Below are 24264 nucleotides of genomic sequence, written 5' to 3'. Positions count from 1 at the left end.
TCTCGGTGCTACTCTCCATTTGTGCCCTTAGCGTCTCTGTACCTCTCTCCATTTCTGCCCTAAGTGTCTCAGTTGATGTTTCTATGTCTGCCTTAGTGCCCCCACATTCATCGGCATGGTCCTTGAGGAGCGTGGCCAGTTGCTGCTGTTGCACGATTAACTGGTCGAGGGACTGTTGCCTCTGCTGGGCCATGGCCATTTGCGGGGGTGTCACAGAGGGGCTGTTGTCCTCATGTTGCCTTGCCACAGGGCTTGTGGGGGATGGCCAGTCGTCGTCTTGTGGGTGCCCCTGTGTGGTATCCTCATGTTGTACGGGATGGGACAGACAGGGGGATTGGGACAGGTCATGGATGGATCTGACTTCGACATCCCCGTCTTCGGTGTCCGAGCATGCTGCCATCAATGGGGTGTCACCTATGGTGCTGCTGCCACCAGAGGCAGTGCCTTCTGTGGCATCCATTGGGGGGACCTGTGGTGGTGGTGTTGTGGGCATGCTGGCTGCTGGGGTGCCTGTTGATGTTCCCTCCTCTGTGCTGCCACCTGATTTGTGCTGCTGCCGTGTCTTGATGCGTGCAGCTGAGGTGGAGGGTCTCTGGCCGTTGGTCTTGGCCCTCTTTGCAGGTGTGCTGGTAGGGGTGTCCTGGAGCTCGTCGTTTGGATCGGACCCTGTGGTGGAGTAAAGGAGGGCGAGGGTTATTGATGGGTCTGTGGGAATTGGAATGGCATTGTATCACATGCATTGGAGTGGTACCTGAGGGTGATTTGGGTCGGGGCCTTGGAGGTGCTTTCATTTGTGTGTGGAGTGAGGGTGCAGTTGTTTGGCAGCCTGCAGTTAGGGTGTGCCTGCTGCACGTGTAGTGCGTGTTTTAGGGGTTTTTAATTATTTATGTATTTATTGTGGGTTTTAACGTGCGCTATCAGGCCGATGTGTGTGGACGTTCTCCTGGACATGTGTTTCTGTTGCACTATGTGGACGCATGGTACTTCACATGGATGGACTGTGTGGATTTGGCATTGTTTTATTTGGCCCACCTACCTGAATCTTCGGATGTCTGCACTCCTTTCTCCATCCCTCCGACTCCCTCTATGCTCTCCATTCCGATGGTGGACGCACAGATTTCTTCCCAGGGGGTCAACTTGATGGGTGATTCAGGACCTCCCCCGGTGGCTGTGGCAATGTTGCGGTTGGCAGAGAGTATGCTGCGGACGCGTATCCGCAGGTCATCCCATCGCTTGCGGCATTGCTGTGGGGTGCGGGGTGCGGTCCCCACCGCACTTACCCGCTGTGCCACCAGAGCCCATATGGCCTTCTTGTTTGCAAGTGCCGTTCTGGTCATTTGCGTGGAGAAGACGACGGCAGCATTCTCCTGGAGGGTCTCTGTTAGCACGGTGAGTTCCTCACGGGAGAAGTGGACCTGCCGCTTGCGGTCGCACGCTTTCTTCGCTACTTTTCCCATTTTTCTTGGTTTCGCTAGGGTGGATGACGGGTTGGGGTGTGTTTCAGGGTAGTGATTTTAGTGGTTGTGTGGTTTTGGTGGTTTTATAGGTGTACGGCGGGATGTTTCCCGTTCCGGGGCCATGTTTTAACTTCCGTTTCCGTATATTTCCGGTCACCGTACTTTGCGGTAGGCGCACACTGCGGTGACCGCTAAGAGGGGTGGCGGTATTGCACCTAGGGCGCCGTACGGCGGCGGTGTGGGCCGTTTTGGGGTCATTTCCGCCATCGCGGACTTTGCACTTCCGCCATGGCGTGGTGCTCGTGCCCGATGGGTCGGAATGGGCCGCACTTTGCTCCTTCGTGCAATGGCGGAAACGCTATTTACGCTGTGGCGGTCCGGTCAGTCACTTTCCGCCAGGGTCGTAATGAGGGCCATTGTGATTTAAATTCTAAATACATAAATAAATATTTACCTTTGCAAACTAGCCTGAATCCTGGTTCAGTGTGACCGGGGGGGTCTCAGGAGAAGGGTGTGATATGAGTGGTATATCATTCAGAATACTGAACTTATAGATAAAATAAATAAGGGTTTCATTTGTGCACTACATGCTGGACGTGACTTGGGTGTGTGCCAGATTGAAATCACTTACATGTATAAATGGCAATAAAACTGAGATCCTCCTCATTGGTACACCCTCACCATCCTTCCCCCTCACTCTCTGGCTGGCTTCCCTTGGCCCTCCTCCTACCCCTACCTGCGAGGCTAAGAAACTCGGGGTCATCTTGGACTCCACATTTTCCTTCTTTGTACACATCTCTGACGTCTCTAAAAAGTCAAACTTCATACTGCACCTCCTTAGAGGTACTCTGCCTTTCCTCTCCTTCCCCCAGAAGCTCACTGTCTCCCAAGCTCTGTTTCTCTCTAGGTTGCACTACTGTAACAGCCTCTTTCTAAATCTACCTGCCTCCACTCTTCACCCTTTACAACTAATCCAGAAAAGGACTGCAAGACTTGTCCTTGGCCTCAAGCACTGGGATCGTATCTCTCCAGTTCGGAAATCCGTTCATTGGCTCCCAGTGGATGCAAGGATTACATTTAAAACCCTCTGCATTGTCCACAAGGCTTTCTGGGGCCTGGGTCCAAAATACCTTAAACTATCCTTCCGTAAATACCTCCCGTCTCGAGCCCTTTGCTCCTCTACTTCTAACTCCCTCAGGGTCAGTTGTTTTTCCAAGAAACAAGCTGGGGGTAGATCTCTGTCTTCTGCTCGGGCCTACCTTTGGAGCATCCTCCCAGCCACCTTGAAACTTGAGGAGAACCACCTCCAGTTCCGGAAGCACCGCAAGATCTTCCTCTTCACTTCTGCATTTGCCCCTTTTCTCCTCTGCTGATCTGTTTTTCTCTCTCGGCACCATGCATCTGGCGACCTTTGGCCCAGGTACCTGCTCCCCCTGCCACCCTCATGCACTGCTGCCGGGCCACCCCTTGCACTGTGGTCTGTATCTGTACCCATAAAGTCCCCTCCCACTTTTCTTCTGCACTTATCAGATACACCCAATATGATTAATCTAGCACTTGCCACTTGCTGGCTGCACTAGCACTGTTTATTCCCTTTATTTATTTATTTAACGTATTATTTAGTCTGTTCTCTACTCTGTTCACCACTTTCCACTTCTTCCCCCTTCCATGCACTTCCCCCTTTTCCATGCAGATGCGCGTTCTTAATGTCACTGGGCCTAGTAGGATCGTTGTTTTGTTCTCCCTTGTTTCCCCTCCCTTTGGCTTGTCACGCTCTGAAACAATTGTGTACGAGCGCATATAAATAAAATATCATTTAATTTCATTTCATATCATTTCATGCCCTTTAGCTGATACCACCCCAGAACTATCACTAAAAAGGAAAAAAAGAATGCATTCCCTCCATTCTTTAAAAGGCTTGTCAAACATCAGACGCAGGAATATTTGGTTCTTTGTATATAGAGCAGAGACTTTTGAAAGATCAGAGAAGTTGCTTTTATTCAGTGATAGAAGTGGAACTGTGACCCGGCGGGGTATAGAGTAGACAGGAAGGGAGCACATTGCAACACATTTTTCAAGGGTGGCAGCCATGCTGGTTGACAGCCAATTGAGTTGACACATATTTCAGTTTAGCTGTAACTGCTATCCCGTGGCAGGGGTGTTGCTAGGTCTGGAAAAGACCCGGGGCTGCGCTGATGTCGGGACTGGGGGCTAGCTAGCCTTTTGATTATGGCTCCTGAGATTCTATCCCCTAGCAACGCCTCTGTCGTGTGGTAAAGTGGCTTTAACATGGTCGTAAATAGTAGTGGAACTGTTAACAGTAGAAAATAAAAGTAGTAGAACCCTGCTCGTTCTTTGTAATACAGGCACTGAGTGTTCTTTTGCGCAGTGAAGAATTGTTTTCACCTCGTGGGGAAGTCAGAGATAAACAGGAGCCTAAGTCAGATTAGCAAAGTTGGTACAAGTGCTAAGGACAGGCTAGATTTAATTGACTTAAAAAATGAATGACGAATGTTGCTCGGAAATCCTAATTAAATGCGGAGAAAAAAATGAAAAAAGGCTGTGCTCTTCTAAATCAGCAGAATATAAGAAGCTATCTATTCCTGCAGAGAACTGGGTGTCATTGATGAAGACCACAAACCCTGCTTGCAGTTTGAACTGCTCAGATCTCCTTTAAAAAGTCTATGGGCCTCATTACAAGATTGGTGGTAGTCATGGCGCTATTTGCCTTTAATCCACTGAAGGCCAGGCTGCCTTCTTGTACGTTGTACTCTCGTGCATCCAACCTCTTCTATGTGCTACATATTAGGGCTGTGGGTACAAACTGCAGGCTGTGACCCTGTGACTCTCCTCCCGACCTCCTGTTGCCGTCAGAGGAATCCTCAGCAGGCAATGTGTCTCCTCTTCAGGATACCCCCAGCTACATGCATGTCCCCAGGCGAGGAAAAGGGGTGCTCTCCAATGGGCAACAGAACTCCAGTTGTTCACCATTGCGTTTGTGGATGCAGTTGGGTGTGGCGATCCCTATGCTATCACCTGTGATCTTTTTTATATTTCCCAATAGGATATTGTCACCATATTTAGGAAAGGGGATGTCCCGACATCCTGGTCGCATGATCCTGCACCACTGTGAGCTTGTTGAAGTTGGGGTTCATTGGGCATGTCTTAGCTCACTCACTATGCACAATGCTCGCAATGCAAGCTTCCACTTTCTCTTCTTTAAGAATATCCTACCTTTGCAGGACTTCACCCACAAAGTGGAAGCAATGAGGCGGTTAGTCCCATCACGCTCAGACTATTTAAATGGATTTTAAGCAAGCCAAATAAAGAAAGTAAGAAAGCATCAGCAACTGGGCGGCCCATACCAGCTAGACTGACCATGGGAGAAAGATGGACCGTGGGAGAAAGGTGGACCATCGGTCTCAAACTAATAGATCAAATCGCCCCGACCCTGATGACCGTAAAGTCGATCCCAGTTGAGCAATACATGCATGACACATTGAGTGTAGCAGTCCAAGCTGGGAATTATTAACCAACCGACTTTCCCAGGGCGACCCATCTATATCCTAGAGATCTTCAAAAGCCAAGCCACTCCAGGCCTCCCTACCCACAAGAAGCACATAGAATAAAAGATGCTGCCACCCGAAGGCTCACAGCTTTGGGATAAGCTGCCACTGGCACTAAGGTAACGGGAAACATACCCACACGCAGAGAAGCCTTGCAGAGTGAACTTTCTAAACTGGACTTGCCCAAGTATCACTTTCTCAAATCAATGGGGGTCATTCCGAGGTTGGAGGTAAGGGAAAAACGATGCCGGTAAAGGATTACCGCCATGGCTTACCGCTCCGGGCTATTCCAACCTGAGACCCCGCTATTAGCGGCACCCCCGCTAATAACGGTGCCTCTAACAGCGGCATGGGCCCGGGCACGTGGCCCATCATACCGGCATGCCGCTGAGAGGAATTCACAAGTCAGGCGGACAAGCAATATCGGCATCATGAAGGCGCTAATAGAGGATACCGGCATCTCGAACCAACCGTAAAATGCTATGTGCAGTGTTCCCAACTGCCACAGATGCACACAATCAGCACAGGTGGCGGCAATGGAGTCTGGGCAAGTACAAAAGGAGCACACCCACACACTACACCTCTTCCCACACCAAGATGATTCCAATAGTAGTAGCAATACTGGAGCTGGAGGACATGCTTGCATTGCAATACCAGCAACAACAGCAACATCAGGCACCATAGAGGAGACGCAGGAGGAGAAGGAGGGTGAGACAGGCCCAGCATGCCCCACCAGTGCAGCCAGCAGCACCATGCAGGCAGCCCCCAATCCCTTGCATCAGAACCAGTCCTTTCAACCTAACCCGCGAGCAGATCCACACCCTGTACCGTCTGGACCGGGACACCATCACCACCATCGTGGACATGATACATGATGACATTGTCAGCCTCATTGAAATATGCACCACCATCCCCCCTTTATGGAAGGTGGTGTCGGTGCTCCACTTCCTTGCCACAGGCACCTACCAGCACACAGTGGGGCACATGCATGCCATATCACAACCCTTATTTTCTTGCATTCTGAACCAAGTGCTGGATGCCCTCCTCAAGCACACAAGGGACTTCATATCCCTACCACGTACTCCCCAGGAGATTCTTGATACCAAAGTTGGCTTCCATGCACTGGCAGACATGCAAAATTGTATAGGTGCCCTTGATTGCACCCACGTGGAGTTGGTGGTCCCGCATGCAATGGAGGTGGTGTACCGCAACCGCAAGCAATACCACTCCATCAATGTGCAGATGGTATGTGACGTCAGCAAGATCATAACACATTGTTGTGCCCGATATCCCGGATCAACTCATGACTCTATGGTCCTGCGAAACTCCACGCTACCATGCTACATGGAGTGACATGCTGGATGACGTGCCTGGCTGCTTGGTAAGTTGTATGACAGGCATATGGCACTGATTCGGGGGGAGAGATGCACACACCACCATGGTGTCAATGTTGATGTCAAAGCATGATGTGCACATCACTAAACACTGTGCCCCAAAGCATCCCAAACAGAACATGACATTCAAATCCCATAGGACAGAAGTATGGTCAACACTTATCACAACATGACAAACAGTAACCCCCCCCCCCCACATCCCACTAAACGTGCACCACTGATCAGCGGACCTCACCTTCCGTAACACCATCCAGCAACATGCAGTGAATATGCACTATGTTGCTGTCTCCAGCAAATCACCACACAGGACAAGCATCCATGGGAGTGCATTGAACCAAACCACAAAGGGAATCCACTGTCTGTCACGGGGCTGCCACAACCACAGGAATGCAGCATGTGGTTGACGTGCTGGATGACGTGCCTGGCTGCTTGGTAAGTTGCATGACAGGCATATGGCACTGATTCGGGGGGAGAGATGCACACACCACCATGGTGTCAATGTTGATGTCAAAGCATGATGTGCACATCACTAAACACTGTGCCCCAAAGCATCCCAAACAGAACATGACATTCAAATCCCATAGGACAGAAGTATGGTCAACACTTATCACAACATGACAAACAGTAACCCCCCCCCCACATCCCACTAAACGTGCACCACTGATCAGCGGACCTCACCTTCCGTAACACCATCCAGCAACATGCAGTGAATATGCACTATGTTGCTGTCTCCAGCAAATCACCACACAGGACAAGCATCCATGGGAGTGCATTGAACCAAACCACCAAGGGAATCCACTGTCTGTCACGGGGCTGCCACAACCACAGGAATGCAGCATGTCACCATGGCAAAAATCAGCGCTGAATGCATCGCAGAGCCTACTGTCATCGCTCCAAGTCAGCAATTCCTACAGAAGACAACACATCACAAATTAGACACGAACACAGCTGTATGTGTACACGATGCATGTTCAACAAGACGTCAGTGCACACTGTGTATCATCTTGAAGATGCAACCCACACCATTAGTCCATGGTACAGGACACAATGAGGGCTTGAAAATAGCGTGCATACAACCAGGGACATGTGCATGTGACCAACGATAACCTGCAGGCATGTGTGACTAGTACAGCTGTCCATCATGATTCGATTGACATGTACCCTTTTTTGCCTCCCATGCAGGTGACAGTGGCTATCCCTTGAAGTCGTGGCTCCTCACCCCTGTCCGAAACCCACAGAACAGGCACGAGGAGGACTACAATCGTTCCCACACCCGTACCCGTGTGGTCATTGAGCAGACCTTTGGCCTGTTGAAGGCACGATTTCGCTGCCTCAGCCGGTCGGGTGAGGGACTCCTCTACAGGCATGAGAAGGTGCCCAAAATCATCATGGCATGTGTAATGCTGCACAATATGTGTATCCGACGGAACGTGCCCGTGCCCCCTGACATTGAACTGCTACCACCTGGTGATGATGAAGGGGATGAAGAAGATGTGGCTGCACATCATCGTGATGCCAATGCACAGGAGGGACGTGATGTGCGTCAGTCAGTGATAGCACAATCTTTCTGACACACATGGCTGCAGAGGGTGACATGATAGTTTGACAGAGGGCACTGGGTGTGGGAGTACATGTACACTATGCACTGTATATGAATAAATGACCAATGCGCAATGATGAATGTCCACTCAAGATGTATTTTTTCACACAACGGGTGTATTGAAATTTACAATGAAGAAGAAACTGCACCAACCCCTCACCACCCTCACCTTCCTCCCCCTCCCCCAAAACTCCCCAACACACCCTCACCCCCATCCCCCTCCCCCCAAAACGCCCCAACACACCATCAGCCCCCTCCCCACAAAACTCCCCAACACACCCTCACCCCCTACCCCCTCCCCCCAAAACTCCCCCACACATGTCCAAACAAGTATCCATTGCCTTCATCAGGCTTGCCAGTCTACTTCCTGCCACTCCCTGCACCTGGTGGCGGCATGTACGGCCGGCGCAGTGTGAACGCCGACCTGCGCAGTGGGCTGATCTGGGTTGAGCTGGAGGAGGATGGTGTGGCCGCCTGCTCCATCTGGGGTGCTGGACGTTCAGCCTCCATAGCATCAGCGATGCGGCTGAGGACCTGCCGCAGGGCGGATACCTCCCCGCACAGTCTACTTGTATTGTCTTCAAAGATCTTGCCCAGGGAGGCGGTGTTGTCGGCAATTATCTTGCCCAAGAGGCAGTGTTGTCAGCAATTATCTTGCCCCAAGAGTCAGAGTTTTCACGCAACTCAAGCCTTGATTGGGCTTTGTCATCCACAAATTGACGCACAAGGGCAATCAGCTCCTCATGCCGCTGTGGCCCCGCCGGTGCACCTGTGGAGGTGGACGGTGCTTGGGTGTCATGTTCGGCTTCAATGGGCTTCACTATGGGACTCATGGCCCCTTGATTATACTCCCCCCAGACTGCTCCGGGGTGGTGGCGTGGTCAGACTCTAAAGATGTGATCTGGGGGGATGGTGCTGGACTTGGTGTGCGGGGCAGTTTGGAGGATCCGTCCTCCATGGGCACCCACACCTCTTCCTGCGCCTCCTCCTCAGCCAGGGGTGCTGTGGCTGCCGCTTCCCCGACTGAAGTGGACTCTGCTGAGTGTGGAGCTTCAGCTGTGTCCTGTGGCAGTGTGACAGGGGTTGCGGCTTCCATCTCAACGGCCCTTGGCGGCACCAGTGCCGTGGCATCTTGAGGTGATTTCCTTGGTGGTGCATGGCGGGCATGGTGTTGGGCCTTTGAGGTCAAAGGCCTGTTGTCCTCATCCCGGGCCCTCTTCCGGGGTGTGGTTGGCTGTGGGGGTGAGTCCTGCGCCTCGCTGTCATGGTCTGAGCCTGTGGGGGTCGAAGAGAGGGACGGCATGAGTGATGGTTTGATAGGCATCATACATACATTTGTGATAGGCATTTGAGTTTGGATGATCATGTTGCTTGCTACATGGGTGGGTATTGCAGACATACGTCGGGGTCACTCATGTTGGGGCAGACGTATGTTATGTGACATGCATATTTGTTGGGGCCTGAATGCAGTGTGACTTATACCATTTACACCTTTGTGTGGTTTGTGTTAGGAACGGCATTGCCTTGCTGCAGGCAACTGCATGTGTCTGTGCTGCGTCCGACAACTTTACTGGGAATGTGTGTGTATTGGGCCATGGCTTGCCTCTTTGGACAGACATATTGATGGACTTTCATCAGACTCTGCATTACAGTGGTTTCTTAGGACACTCACCTCCATCCGCAGATGTTGTGGCGCCACACTCCATGTCTCCAACCCCTTCTATGGCCTCCATGCCGATCAGGCTCGCACAGATGTGCTCCCACCGGGACAGCTTAATGAGAGAGCTTGCTCCCCCGCCAGGTGACATGGCATGGATCCTGTTGGCCGAGAGGATATTGCAGACCCGCAGGCGCAAGTCATCCCACCTCTTCCTGCAGTCCTTTATTGTGCGTGGGGTGTTACCGACCACGCTTACTTTTCGCACCACCAGTGCCCAGATCTCCTTCTTACGGATTATGGCCTCCCCCTTGAGGCTCTGGGCAAAAACGACATCTGCATTTTCCTCCAGGGTATCCTCTAGCATGGTCAACTCATCTTCATTAAAGCACTCCTTGCGCTGGCGGGAGGCACCCTTCTTCACAGCCTTGGGCATTGTGGTATTGTAGTGATTAGGATTTCACACACAGCAGTATCCGACAGGTCCTGGCTGCTAAGGATGGCAATGAATTGTGTTTTTAAAGATGGCCGCCGTGCTCCTTCCCGTTCCTGTGCGATGACGCTACTTCTGGTTCCGCTTATTTAAGGTGACTGTTATTAATGGTTACCGGTGGCTGCTAATGCCGCATTGATTCATGCCAGTAGTGCAATCTGCACTTTACATGATGCCGCTAAGGGCCTTTTTCGGGCCTTTTTCGGGCCTTTTACGGCATGGCGGTAATGCCCTTACCGGCATGGCGCAAAGCTCTTGCCCGCAAAGTCGCAATAGCCCTCTATTAGCGGGCTGTTACCTACACGGACACGGTATTTGCTCCATGCCGGCAATGACAGTTACTTACCTCCAAATTCGGAATGACCCCCAATGGCTCTGAATGCTTCATTGGGCGCACTTAAATATTAAAACACTAACTGAATTAATTTGTATGGCTGGTTTTCGATTAGGGTTGTTACAAGCACAAAGTCGCAGGCGGGAGACAACTGGTCAAGGCCTAGATGCTACCCCCTTATTTTATCTGCACCCTTCCATCCCACCACCTCTTTCTATATCCTGAAGGGGGCCTGTTTGCCTAACGCAGTTATGAATCACAAATAAATATATAAAATACATGCATATAGAGAATAACTGCAATTAGGGCTTACACATATTGCATACGATGAAGGTGACGTCAGGGGAAGCCTGCCCAACGAGCAGACAGACCCTCGCTGTAGAGCACAGAAGCTTCAAAGGCGCCTGGGCCATTTTACTTTTCAACACGAATGCTAATGATGCCATTAAATCAAATCTATAGCTTTAATGGGGAGTGCCAGAGTCGCCTTTTGTCTACCTGACAGTAATTGCCACTGAAAGTGGGTCTGGGACTGCTACCACTAAAAGATATTATTCGGAGTGATGTCCATTTACTTCTTATGGATCCTAAGCATTGTCTATTTTTAAAAGGCAGCACATTCTGTAGGTGACAGGAGGGATTTAGTCATCAAGCCCCCCTTTTCCCTCTACTTGAAAACCGCTAGAGCCTCTTATTGTGTCAGATTGTTTGGGTGGTCTCAAGTATAAAGTCTATCATTTTGCATATTTATATCTGGGTACATTGAATCAATAATTATATTTCAGACCCTCACTTGGGCCTAACAGACAAGTCCCTACAAGCAGCCGAAATAAGCAAATACATACACTATAGATGTTTTTTAAAGGCGGGTATGGGTCAGCAAGAGGCCCAGTATACAGCAGCACAAATAGCAAGGACAATAGAAACGTAAACAGTTTTTGACACACTGCTTTCAAGGCTACCGGCCATTAAAATGCAGCCCGCAGAGCGAGAGCTAGGCTAAACAATGTAAAGAGTATGTGAGGATAGAGCAAACCTGCGTGCACATTAGTTACGCCACAGATTACATTATATAACACAAGTATTTATTTATTTATTTATTATTATGACCTGTTGCATTTTGGCCAAGTAAGGGCACTTTGGGTGGGAAAAAGATGCATGTCCGAAACCTGTAGGCTTGTGGTGGTCCAACACAATTTCAGATATATGCTCCGCAGATCTGGTGTGGTCGGGGAAGATGATATGGAGGGTTTATAATAATATATCTATACAGATATAGATTAGCAATCGTAGGAGTCTGCCATTAAGTAGCCTTTGAAGCGGTAGATCAAATGGCGATAGTGGATTAGGAGCTCACTTCGGCTGTAGACAGGTCTGGAGGAGGCGGGTCTTCAGGGCCCTCCAGAACTTTATATACTATCTGCTCCTCTTTGGAGGGGTGTAGGGAAGCCGAAGAGTTTTCCAGACTGAAGAGTCCTATCTTTGAAGGGATCAGGTGATGAGGATATATAGTATGGTCCTAGTTGCCGATGTAAGGCTCTTTGGTGGTATATATGGTTGGCAGACCTCACAGTGATATACTGAGGGACAGGTGATATTTAACTTGTCAACAATGCACTGGATTTTAAATTGAGAATGTTCCTTTTCAGGCTTAAAGGAAAAGATGAGTCTGGCGGCACGGTTCTTGGCACCTTACTGTTTAGCTATAGGCATTGCAGCAGCACAGTGTAGATGCTAGTGCAGAATTATTGCGTTCGTTGTTGCTTTATCGAAAATAGTTTTAGGTGAACTCATTTAAAATCTTGACTGCAAAGCCACTAACTCCCTCACATTCCTGTGGCAATGTGTGTTCTTTTATTTATACTGCAGTTACCTTTATGCCATTACTGCACTGGCCATGTATTGGCTTACAGGCGTGATCGTGCATACATCCCCTGTCTGCCTCTCCCTCCCCTGTGTCCCATTTCCTCTTTCTTGTAAAGTATGGGGCATATAAACATACCTCACCTTAGCCACACTGTTGCGCTTGTTGCCCTGTTCTGGCGCCCTCCCAACCCTGCATGTTACAGAAAAGGAATGTTATTTCCTGCTTGTGCTGTTGAAATGTGCTGTGGAATTGCAAAAGCATTGATTTGTAGTTTTGCATTAGGGTTTTATATAGCACAAATCTCGCTAGTAAGCAACGGGGCGCTGTGCATATCGTTGCGGATAGCATGTGAGATAAGGAGAGGGTTCACATTATTTGCATTTGCATTTACTTGAAGAACTGGGGTGCTACATTCGATGAGAAGTGACTTCACATGTCCAGATGGCAGAGACATTCCCTGGAAAGGTGCCTGTACAATAGCACAAAGATGAGAACAGGTGGTGGGCCAGTTTATTGAAGTCTGAACAAAGTGGGAAGTAGAGACAAAAAAGAATAAACCAGCAAGTGTTGTAAGGAGGAGTACTATACAAATATACACAATTACATTACTACTCTGCACTGTAGGGAGTGGTGGGGCAAGGTAGAGAGAATGGGGCAGGCAGTGCCAGTGAGTGCCCTCTTTGCCCAGTAGGTGACGTTTAAGCAGGGCTGCGAAGAGATCCAAAGTTGGGCTTCTGCAACCTCTTTCACCACTCACTAGCAACAGGAAACGTTCCACAAGCCTTCAAATTAGCATACAACAAACAAGTCCTTAAGGAACCAACAGGAAACACTGAGGACCAAACAAACTACCAACCAATCTCAAACATCCCACACCTGGCAAAACTCTTAGAAAGCTACGGCTACGAACAAATCATGGAACATGTAGAAAACAACTGGATTCTAGTCCAGGCACAAGTCAGTATTGGGAAGGGAGCAAACCCTCCCCCCAGGCACTGTAGGGTGAGGCGAGCCCCATTAGGAGAACTGTAATAGACCAGAGGAGGGGGGATGTCTTAAAGGCCCCCACAAAATCATAATATTGTACGCAATTTAGATGGTAAGACATAGTGCGCATATATGCAGATGCAATTTTTGCAGATGCTACGTAGCCATAGTCAAAGCATAGGGCTTGCACGGCCATGTAGTATTAAGTGTTTTAGACGCAGGCCGCAAGCTTGAAGGGGAAATCTGAATAGTCAGAAGCGCTGATGAGAGAGGCCCATACTGTTCACAGAAACTCTTCTTTGTTCTAAAAGTTGTTGGTAATATGTTTGTTCTAAGAAAGAATGTGCCCTGCAAGGCCACGAGACAGTGTTGGGCGCCTTGGTGTACGTGTTATCACAAACAGGCCAGAGCAGGCCTCTGATCCCCACCCAGCCAACTACGAGGTATAGCCACTACAACAGTCCTAGTCCCAAGACCTCTGAATACCAGTTGACCCCAGCCCACTAACCATAAACCAATCAGCCATAAAAGATCTGAGGGCATGGTTGGGCCACCTTTATTTCATAGTGACATGGTTTGTAATGCAAGGTCAGGGAGGGGTACATTATAGTTCAAAAGCGAGGGTGGAAGCTTTGTTGGCCCAGAGGCACGATCCGGTAGAGTGAAATGTGTGTGTGAGTGTGGGATGTTTTTACCCATGCATCCGAACCCTACCAAAAAAAAACAAAAAAAAAAAAAACTTGTGCATTACTGGCATTGAAAACATCATGATAGCCAGAGCTTCCCAGGAAATACCCAGGGAAATGCATGAAGAATAGGCTGCCACCCATTTTTGCCGATGTTATGGGCACAGAAGGTCACTGCCTAAAACCACCATTGGACTACCCACACAGTAGCCTGAAACCATTGGGAATGGCAATGCTGATTGCCAAAAGCAACCTAGAACTGTGGGGAATTCATTTTCTTAAATCCCAAAAATGGTTGCATTACCAGTACTCACCACTTTCAGAAAGCCGGCGTTTTAAAACCACCAGACTTTTGTGTAAAACTGAATAAATGAACCCAAAGCAGGCCAAAGAAAGACTTACTGAGAGGTGGATACAATGTAAAGTTATATTCTGAAGTGACTTGAAGGTTTATAACAAGACTGGCTGAGCTCTTCAGGTCTGCAGCGGCTTAAACTGAAACTGGATTTAAAATTACCAAAAATCGAAATGTGTAAATAAACTGAGGGACAGACTTGTGACTGCCACATAGTTTGTCACTGTTAAAATGTCATAGTTTTGAACTTAGAATCAGCATTCTAGCTGCATATGTAAAAATTGTTAGTTTTATTTGAATGCAGAAAACTGGGTAACTAAAAGTGACATTAGCTGGGGCCTGGCTTAAGGAACTGGATTCTGCCTGAAACCTTCCCCCCAATTGGAGTGAAACTGGATCCACAGCAGTTCTCAGGCCTGGCTGCATTCTGGGGGGAGGTTACCCCTCTCTGATTGAATTACCAAGGGACTGCTAGAGACTAAACAAAGGACCCAGGCAGAGGGTTTATTGGGGGGAGGCCATAAATGGCTTCCTCTTGAACAATGGGCCTTCCAGGGCCCAGGCAGATGGTTTATTGGGGGAATCGTAAAACAGCTTCCTCTTGGCAGAAGCTGGGAGGGGCAGGGTCTCTGAGCTTGGCAGAAACTGGATAAACTGGTTTCTCCACCATGTGACCTGGGAAGACACACCCCTGTTGGCCAGAAAATGATTTTAAGAAAGATGTATAACTCATGGTGCGGACTTGTCAAAATTATTTAAATGATAGCATAATTCTTGTGATTTTTCGGTGCACGTTTTAAGACGCGTTGGGAATTTGTGTGATGTTCTGGGGCAAAACCCTGCTATTTATGGATACTACAGACTCTGTGTTTAAGCTAGAGACATGGGAATTTACTGGAGTATGTAAGGACAGGCCGTGTATATGTGTATAATTTTTAATGAAGAACCAAGGTTGCATAACCCACTAAAATCGAAAATAAGTTGCCATTTTTGAATGCAAGCCCTCAGGAAGAGCAGAGTTTGAACAGAGTATACCTCATGTGATAGGTAATATGTACATGCAATGACAAACCACTATGTATTTGAGAAATGTGTATTTTGATCAAATATAGATTTGTGTGCAATTTGACAGGGGAGTGTCCTTTCTGCAAGCCATTAAATGACATCATTCTGACACACAATCCTGCTCTCCAGTGAGAACGCAAAGAATTCTCCAACCTATCAGAACTCTGAAGGGGTTGGGCCTAGAAAGCTAGCCTCTCCACCCACTTTCAAAACACATAAAAAGAGACTGCTGGGACAGGTAGGGACATTCTATTCCATTTGCTGCGGAGCATGCTGACCGACGAATTCACATCCAGAGATCCTACACTTAGACTTCCAAGCTAAACAGAGACTACAGAACTTTGAACCAAGAAGGCCCACTGCAAGCAAAAGTATTTGTCAGCGGGCCCAAAAATCATTTGCAGATTATTCACAGCCAGACCCAGGTGTTGATTCTGGCCTGAAACCCTGTGCCAGAAAGATCCAGAAGCAGTGCTGTACCCAGAGAAAGCAGAGCAGTATCCAGAACCAGAGGCCAGAGATCCAGAGTGACCCAGACCGCTGTTAGCAGAACCAGAGAGCTGACCCAGATCACTGTGAAGTGCCGAGACCAGAACCAGAGTCTAGTCCAATACCTGACCAGATCCGTGGGGAGGCCTATTTCAAAATATATTGTGAGTACCTAGCAGAATTGTGCAGAACCAATCTCTTAGTTAAAATAATATAATTCAATCTATTTTAATCTAACCAGAACTGCCTCCTAACTGTCACCTGTCATTTGCAAAGCTGTCACCAGTCATTTTCTAGCTGCAAGCTGTAACCTGTCGCTTTGAACTTTTAAAATTTCAAATCCGAAAAACTACCTTTATTTAATCGTCCGTATCTCTGGAAACGTTTGCTACTCCTCATACTTTTGCCGTAATCGTGATTCACGCATTCGCGAATTTTGCCGCGATTCGCGATTTGGTTAAAAATCCAGCCACGTGTGAAAACAGCAGCTTCCTTGCTTTCCTTTGCCAAAAATTTGTTTAACCTACTAGCTACTCCTAGATCCTTGCTAAAGTGAGCCTGAACTCATCCCAAGTATATTTCACTCACCCTGAACCTCCTAAAGGGAATTAAAACCATTTTCAGCATATTCCTCACTTCATTGTCACCATATTCAAAGCATTTTGCCTGTGTTTCAAACTTCTGTAGTCTAAGCTTGCTGGGGTGAACTGAATTACATTTGATTGCATTTCTAAGAACTGTGTGCTCTCCTCTTCATTAACTTACATTGCATAAGGGGGGGAGTGGATTGCCAGAGAAAAGTGATTACATTGTTTTGTTGAAATCATATTGAGTATTTTCTGTATTGTATTTTCATTCAACATTGCATCCATCTGAAACTAGATAAAGCATTCTCTACCACCTTATTCTTCTATTCCTATTCCCAAGCGTGCTACCTCATCCTTTATACTACTCCTGGGTAATCAAATCAGTTTATTAGTAGAACATTACCCATTGTAGTTAACTGCTCATGTTCTGAAGTGTGAAATTAATTATTAATTTATTATAAAGTGTGATATATATATATTGTTTACATTCTCAAATAAACCGTTTAAACTTGCAAAACAGAACTACTTCTTGGCTCAGTGGGGTCAGGGGGGTTCCAAGAGAGGGGTGTTATATAGGGGTAGTCATCCAGAACTCATGAACTGGACATAAAGATATATCAATAAGGGTTTCCATTCAGTATCCCAGACTAGTCATTGATTTAGCTGTAGTGCTGGATTGAATCCTCTTACAAAGTGGGGGCTCGAGCCGGACGTTTGGGTTAGATCTATCACTTGTGCAGATTAATACAGTGTGCCAGCTGACCAGATACACATATCCGGTCGGATCACCACGCTGTGTTACGCTGTAAAGCACTCCTCAAAGGAACGCTCTAAGGAAAAGGTCTGTTTTGCAAAAATAAAATACAAACTTCTGTAAGTCAGGAAGGAACTCAAATTCCAGAATGACGACCTTGGTAGATATGAAAATAGCCAGAGAACACTTCTTACATAAGCTATTTGTGAGAGGTGAGTGGACTCATCAGGACCAAACGGTCTGGTTGCAGGCAATCGCGCAACAGGTCACTGAAACAGGGTCAGATATATGGGGCGATCAGGGTCCCCTACATGTGGCCCTGAGTGAACTATATATGGCCCCTAAGGCTAAGGATGAGCACCACAAGATTGCCAGGGTAGCGGCATATTTATATTTACATATGGGAGCCATGCAGGACAAATGTGCTGAAGGCCAAGATCTGGCGAGTAGGCAACTGCTGGCACTACAGAAGGCCCAATCTGATCTGGACTCTTCTGAGCAGAGGCTGCTCAGGAGCCAGGAGTCAGAAAATGACAGCAGACGGTACATCACTAAAATAAAGGAGGATATGGATGTGCTGCAACAGGAAAAGGCGGACCAGGATACCAGATTTCTGGCCTTGCAGAAGGAGTACCAAGAAGGTTTGGACTCCCTACTGCAGAGCCAGAAAAAGCTGGAGCAACAGTTAGACTTCAATAGGGCATGTGCTGAGCAGGTAGTCACCCTGCAAAGCCACCTAGATAGGGAGAAGGCAGAGAGCAATAAACTGATTTTGAAAGACCTGGATACCCAGGCAGAGTTTGACCAGGAGCGCCAGAAAGCTGGTGCCTTCCAAAGGCAAAGGGGCGACCTGGCGGCACAGATGCAGGCTCTTAGTCAGGAAAGGGATACCTTAGGCCAGGAAGTCTGCCACTTAAAAAGGAAAATGGAAGAAAATCACCTGGCCCTCCAGGGACTGGGTGACCTCCAAAAAGAACACCATAACTTGTTAGAGCACACCAGGAGGGTGGAGGATGCTCTGGCAAGAAAGGAGCAGGCCAATAGGGACACAGCTCAGGAGGTAACCCTCCTGCAGCAGAGACTGGCCCAGTACTCCAGGACCAATCAGGAGGCACAGAGAGAAAATGAGGCTCTCTGTCAGCACAATGATAGGCTCCAACAACAGGTAGCGATGCAGGAGCGACTGATAGAGTCTAGTAAGGCCTTAACTGAGGAACTGAAAGCGCAGGCTCTTGCATTGCAACAGGGAGCAGGGGCGGATAGAGACCAGGTTCGCTGGGAAAGGGAAACTCCTGAGCATAACCTCAGGAGCCCTAGTACCAGAGGCCTTTATCTCTCTCAGTGCCTGGACTCTGCCACCCCCATGTCCCCTGGCGCACATGAGCACTGGGCCACAGGGATGGCAGATTACTATTCAGCCAGAAGCATGGGGCTCATAGGCCAGTACCACCCAGGTATGGAGGGGCGGGCATCTGGGTATGGGCACCCAAGCACAGTGCAATTTAGTGGGGAACCCCAGGAGAGTAGGCCCATTAAGGGCATCCTGAAAACCTCTGCCCAGTTAGGTCTGTGGGGGGGGGGTACCCATCAAATCCTGGCAGCAAGGAGGAATCTGAAGACTCCTCTGAACGGCGCAGGACACAGGAGACCAGGTCCCCACATTCTGCCAGCCAATCCCAGGCTCGCAGAATCCGGGAAAACCTGGAAGATCAGACAGGAACCTCTGGGAGCAGTGCCTCTGAGTCAGAGGATGAATGGACCAGGGTTACCCGAACCAAAAAGGCCAATAAGGCAAAAAGGGCCTTGCTTAAGGACCCATTGAAACAGATTAAGGCAATCAGGAGTGTCATCACGCCTTATCATAATGTAACGCTCACCTGATTCTCGCAGAGGCGCCGGTCTTGACTGGGCGACTACCGTATCTTCAAAGGTGATGTGCAGCACCCGGTTGGCTCTTTGGGCTGGACCTCTGTGCCCTGTATGCCTGACGTGCAGAGAAGATGTCTGCAGATAGAAAATACGGGGTTAATGAACTGGGGTTATTGGGGTGTCCCTATCTCTTTCCTCTTCTCCTCTCCTGTAGACCCCCACAGGTTAACGCTCTCACCTTAGGTAAGTGAATGCCGAGCTCTCCATCTGCCTCGGGGCAGGGTGCTGTAACCAGTTTCTTCACTGGATAGGTAGCGCAGGCCTCTTGACTTCAGAGGACTGCTGTCCGTCGTTTACTGCACGAACGGTAAGTTTCGAGTAACTCAAATGTCTTTAAAGTCTTTAATAATGATGTCTCTTGTTTTGCAGGGTTCCGGCGATGGCGGATGACGGGCTGAAGTGAGTTGAAGATGGAGCCCGTGTGATGAATAGAAGCGCCTGGAAGCACGTAAGTAAGCGCTTGTTGCCAGCTTCACGATGCGCTCTAACTGTCTTTTATTTTGCAGGTACAAGTTCGGAGCGGCTGCAGGGTGCCGGGAAACCCACTGGGTTAGATGTGGAAAGGAGTAATGGCACGTGAGTATTAAAGTTCCCCAATGTCTTTAAACGCACCTTGTTTTGTCTTTCAGATGCGGGATGCAGCGCCGACGGCCTCCGGAGCGTGCGAAGAGTTGGTAAGCTTTTGTCTTTCAGATGCCGGAATTCAGTGTGAAGACCTCCGGAGCGCACGAAGAGTAGGTAAGCCTTTGCCTTTCAGATGCCGGAATGCTAACCTGTTCTTTCTTGTCTTTATAGGAGTTGCTGAAGACTGGATTCAGGATGGTAAGCCTTTTTCCTTAGGCCCAGGACCGGATGCAGAAGACACGATGAGCGTTCTGCTGCAGAGGGTGCAGAATAACGCAAAGCAAGATTCATCCACCGGGTGTGGTTTAAATAGCCTCCTGTAGTGCTTAGGTGTCTCCTTCCACAGCCACGCCTAAGTAAGAAAAGAGTTCCTGGTAAGAAAAGAGTTCCTGCCTTCCAGAAGAGTTCCAGTGTTCTGAATCTAGGGAGTGGCTCCAGCCCCACCCAACAGGAAAAGTAGTTCCAAACAGAAGAGGATCAGAGACTCAACTGGCAGGCAAGTAAGCAGCATGGTCTGCTGCAGGTAAGTCCACCCAAGCATTATGAGCCCGGCGCTTCCAGCGCTGGGACTGGGCATATTTATGAGCCTGGTGCCACTGGCGCCAGGACTGGGTCCAAAAGGTCCCAATTGGGACTGGTTGGCACTCGGAACCTGGGTTATGGATCTGCTTTCAAGGGAGTTGGGAAAACCCTGACCTTTTGGAAGCAGAGACCATGACACATAAGAACGCCAAGTACTCTGTTTGGGAACACTTGGAGCTCTATGAGCAAATGATGGAGACTTTTCATTTGAAGGACAGCCAAAGCTGTATCCAATATGTAAAGTGGACATTCTCCCCAGAGTACTCCAGTTTCTTTGCGGGGCTGGAGGACCAAAATCATTCAAGGTGGTCCACCTATAGGGCGGCCATATTAAAACATTTTTCGGTTCACAGAAATCCCCAAGAGGCTCGCAAGGCAGCCTACAATTTGCAATGTGGGGAGGATCAGGCCCCACAAGAATTCGTGCAAGAACTGAAACGTGCCTTTGCGCAGACCACCAGAAGGGTGCGCACAGACAGCAGAGAATTTGTCAATACATTTTTCCATGCCTTGCCCAAATACATCATGACCCAGCTCGTGAGAGATTTTCACGAGAAAAGATCTTTAGACTGGGTCATTGAACAGGCTACCCGGATCTATGAGGTGCAGAAGCCCATAGAAAATAAAAAGAATGCGCCCAAAAACCCCAAAACCAACAGCACCCCTGCTGCTGCCAAGGTGGCAGAGGTAAAGGTTGCCCCCGTTTTAGATTTGGAGATGGGGGGGCCTAAAAACCTACCTGCACCTAATAATCCTAAGCCCAGAAATCCCTCGGGCCAGTCACAGACAGGAAGTCGAGGAGGTAGTCCCACAAATGGGGTCCCCCGCCCCCCTTGACTATGTAAGTCCCCGCTAAAAGGGAAACCGACCAATCCTGGGTTATGTGTGGACTCCTCCAGCCCAAGGGGGGGGTCCAGCCAAGCACCTGACCCGGGGAACTTCCCTCCTAACTTCCCCAGGAGGGCAGAAATTCTCCAAATCCTGGGCAGAACTTTTTCCCCAGGTATCCGCCCAATTTCCAGCCCCAAAATCCTCCACCCTTCTTTCCCCAATTCCCTGAGCCCAGACAACCTAATCAGGGAGAGGGGAGGCCAACGGTGGAGGGGTACCAAAATCTTCCCAACCAGGGGTACTACCAGAGAAGGGATAGCTACCCTTCCCGGGATCAGCCCAGGGGAGAAAATAGAGCCCCGTATCAGCCTGAGCGGGTTTCCCAGTTAGAGCGCCAGGTCCAAAATATGGCACGGGATGTGGGTCACATACTGAGGGCTCAACAGAACCCTCAGATGAGCGTGCCACCACAGAATGCCCCAAACTCTGGACCTGGTACTCCAGAACAATGACGGGGGCAGCACCCCGATAACACACCGGTTCCCAGGGAGGAGGCACAAGGGGAAGGGGGGTGTAAAGCCTTGGAGGAAGCTTCCTTCCCAACTTGTAAACAGCCCCTGGAAAACCAGGAACCGGAAACAAAATCTCCTGCCCCTGAAAGCCCGCCTCCCAAGGAGCAGAGGGGGGGTAGGAGAAACAAAGGACCCAAACAGACCCACTTTGTGGAGGAGGTACAGGTCTTCCAATTTGAGGGAGAGGGATCCTCAGAGGATCCTGGGGAAAGGACCTTCTCCTTCAGAGATGGGGGAACTCCTCCCAAGGAAAAATGGGTCCCAAGGGATGCCAATTCAGACTGGGGAGATATGGAGACTGAGCTACCGCCGCCCATCATCTCATCCCAGAACCCACAATACCAAAATCCCCTGGTTCAAACCCATCCTGGTGACTGCCTCCAAAAAGGGGGGGGCGGCCCAGAACCGGAACCAGGGGAACCCACAATGGCTCTGATCTCCAGTTGCCAACTTTTTCTTTCAGATTCCCAAGACTCTCCACAGAATTCTGCCCAAATCTCTTCTCTAGCAATGTCCAAAACCCGAAAGTTAGCCCACCAGTTGTCCAAAAATGTGCATTATCTGTGCCCCCTGGAGGAGAAGGAGGGAAGATACTATGCCCCGGTACAAGTACAGGGGCAGGGTACAATTTTGGCACTGGTGGACACTGGATCCCAAGCTACCCTTCTGTCCAAAAGGGCCTTTGATGAACTAAATGCAGGAAGGGGGGAGAATTACCGTATTCCTCTCACCTCTCTTCCTGGACAACTGCAGAACTTTGACGGGAAGGAAATTCCCGTTGAGGGGACTGCAGACTTGGACATTAAAATTGGGCGACACAAGGTGAAACACCCGGTCATAGTAGTGACTCCTGAGGGCACCCCTTGTTTACTAGGGAATGACCTCCTGAGAAGGTTGTCACCCCTAATAGATTGTGTAAACAAGGTCCTCTGGACCCAGACTAGCCGACCAATAAAATTAAAACAGAGTGTCAACCATGTTAGTTTAAACGGCACCTGCCACATGGTTGAACAAAAATCTGACCAAGTAGAATTTCACTTCCGGAACAACTAAATTCCAGACGTGACAGTAATAGCAGTAGGACAACAGACTGGTGATGGGGGGTCCTCTCTATTTCTGAAAATCAACCTTCCTTCTAGTTTAAGGTGGTATTCCACACTGGAAGGAAACACCCTGAAATTCTTTACTAATCCACAATCAGAAACTCTCACTCCTATAGTCCAGAAAGATGTGAAGTCAGCTCAGAGCCTGGCTGATATTCAGCAAATTGGAGAGCAGTTGTTCATCCCTGTTCAGTTAAATGATGGGAAGAACTCTGTTCTCGCTCGAGTGTGCGTGAACAACGGTAAGAGCTTCATCAGCGAGGCCATGTTCCGCCAACTCCCAAAAGATCCAGCCATTCCCACATTCAAACTGATAGACAAATGGGAAATGGACCTGGAAGCACCCAATTCCAAACATCTCCTGCCAAGCAGGTGTATGCTCAAAATCTCCATTGGCAACAAGAGCATATTCCACAATTGTTGGGTCGTGCGAGACGTCACTGCCACTTTTTACTTAGGCAGTGACATTCTCAATCGATTTGCCATTAGTTTGGACCTAATAAACTTCAAAGCTTGGTCCCGATTAGCGGATAATCCCATGGGCTTTGATGATCCAGAAAAAGCATTTAGGTCAGCTCAATTGCTACCTTATGCAGTTGAAATTCAGATTAAAGAGGAAGTCACCATCCCAGAAAGGACCCGACAATTCTCCCTGGAAGTGAAAGTTAAAAGAGGACAATATTTGCAAAATCCTGATGCTTATATAAATCTAAACGCTTCTCTCCAACAGCAAGGGTTGGGGGTAAACCCAACTCCATTAGTCAACATAGAACATGACACCATTCTAATAGAGGTGGATAACAGCGACTTAAAGAGTATTACTCTAGCCGCAGGCACCATTATTGGAATGGCGGTTGATGACCGACATTTTTCCATCGATTTAGGAAATGAACTGTTGGGACCAATACCCAAGGACTGCTTTGACAGTGACAGTGATGACAATACAACACCAGACAGGATTTTTACCCGGCATGGGGGGAACCTCCTGGTGTACACTTCCTGCCCCTATGGTAAGGGAGATGTGACTTGTGACTTCAGGAGGGATGAGGTGATTTTCCAGGTCCATGAGGGTTGCCTTTCCCACCTGAGGCCTCCAGTCCAAATCAGCACTCTGACCAGGGACTTCTCCACCCTGCTGGAGGAGGCCGCTGAGATAGCCAAACCAGAAGTCTTTCCAGGCTTCAGGCAGATGGTGGAAGAGAGAGTCAACCTAGCTGATGCCTGTGTGACTCTGGAACAAAAGCAAAAGCTGAAACAAGTTTTCTTGGATTTCCAAGATTTCTTTGCGGTAGACTAATATGACTGTGGTCGCACGGACATCCACACAACAAC

This window comes from Ambystoma mexicanum, chromosome 4p (genome assembly GCF_040938575.1).
Source record: "Ambystoma mexicanum isolate Mex_15411 chromosome 4p, UKY_AmexF1_1, whole genome shotgun sequence".
Taxonomy (NCBI): Eukaryota; Metazoa; Chordata; class Amphibia; order Caudata; family Ambystomatidae; genus Ambystoma; species Ambystoma mexicanum.
Note: the sequence above shows the minus strand (reverse complement) of the source record.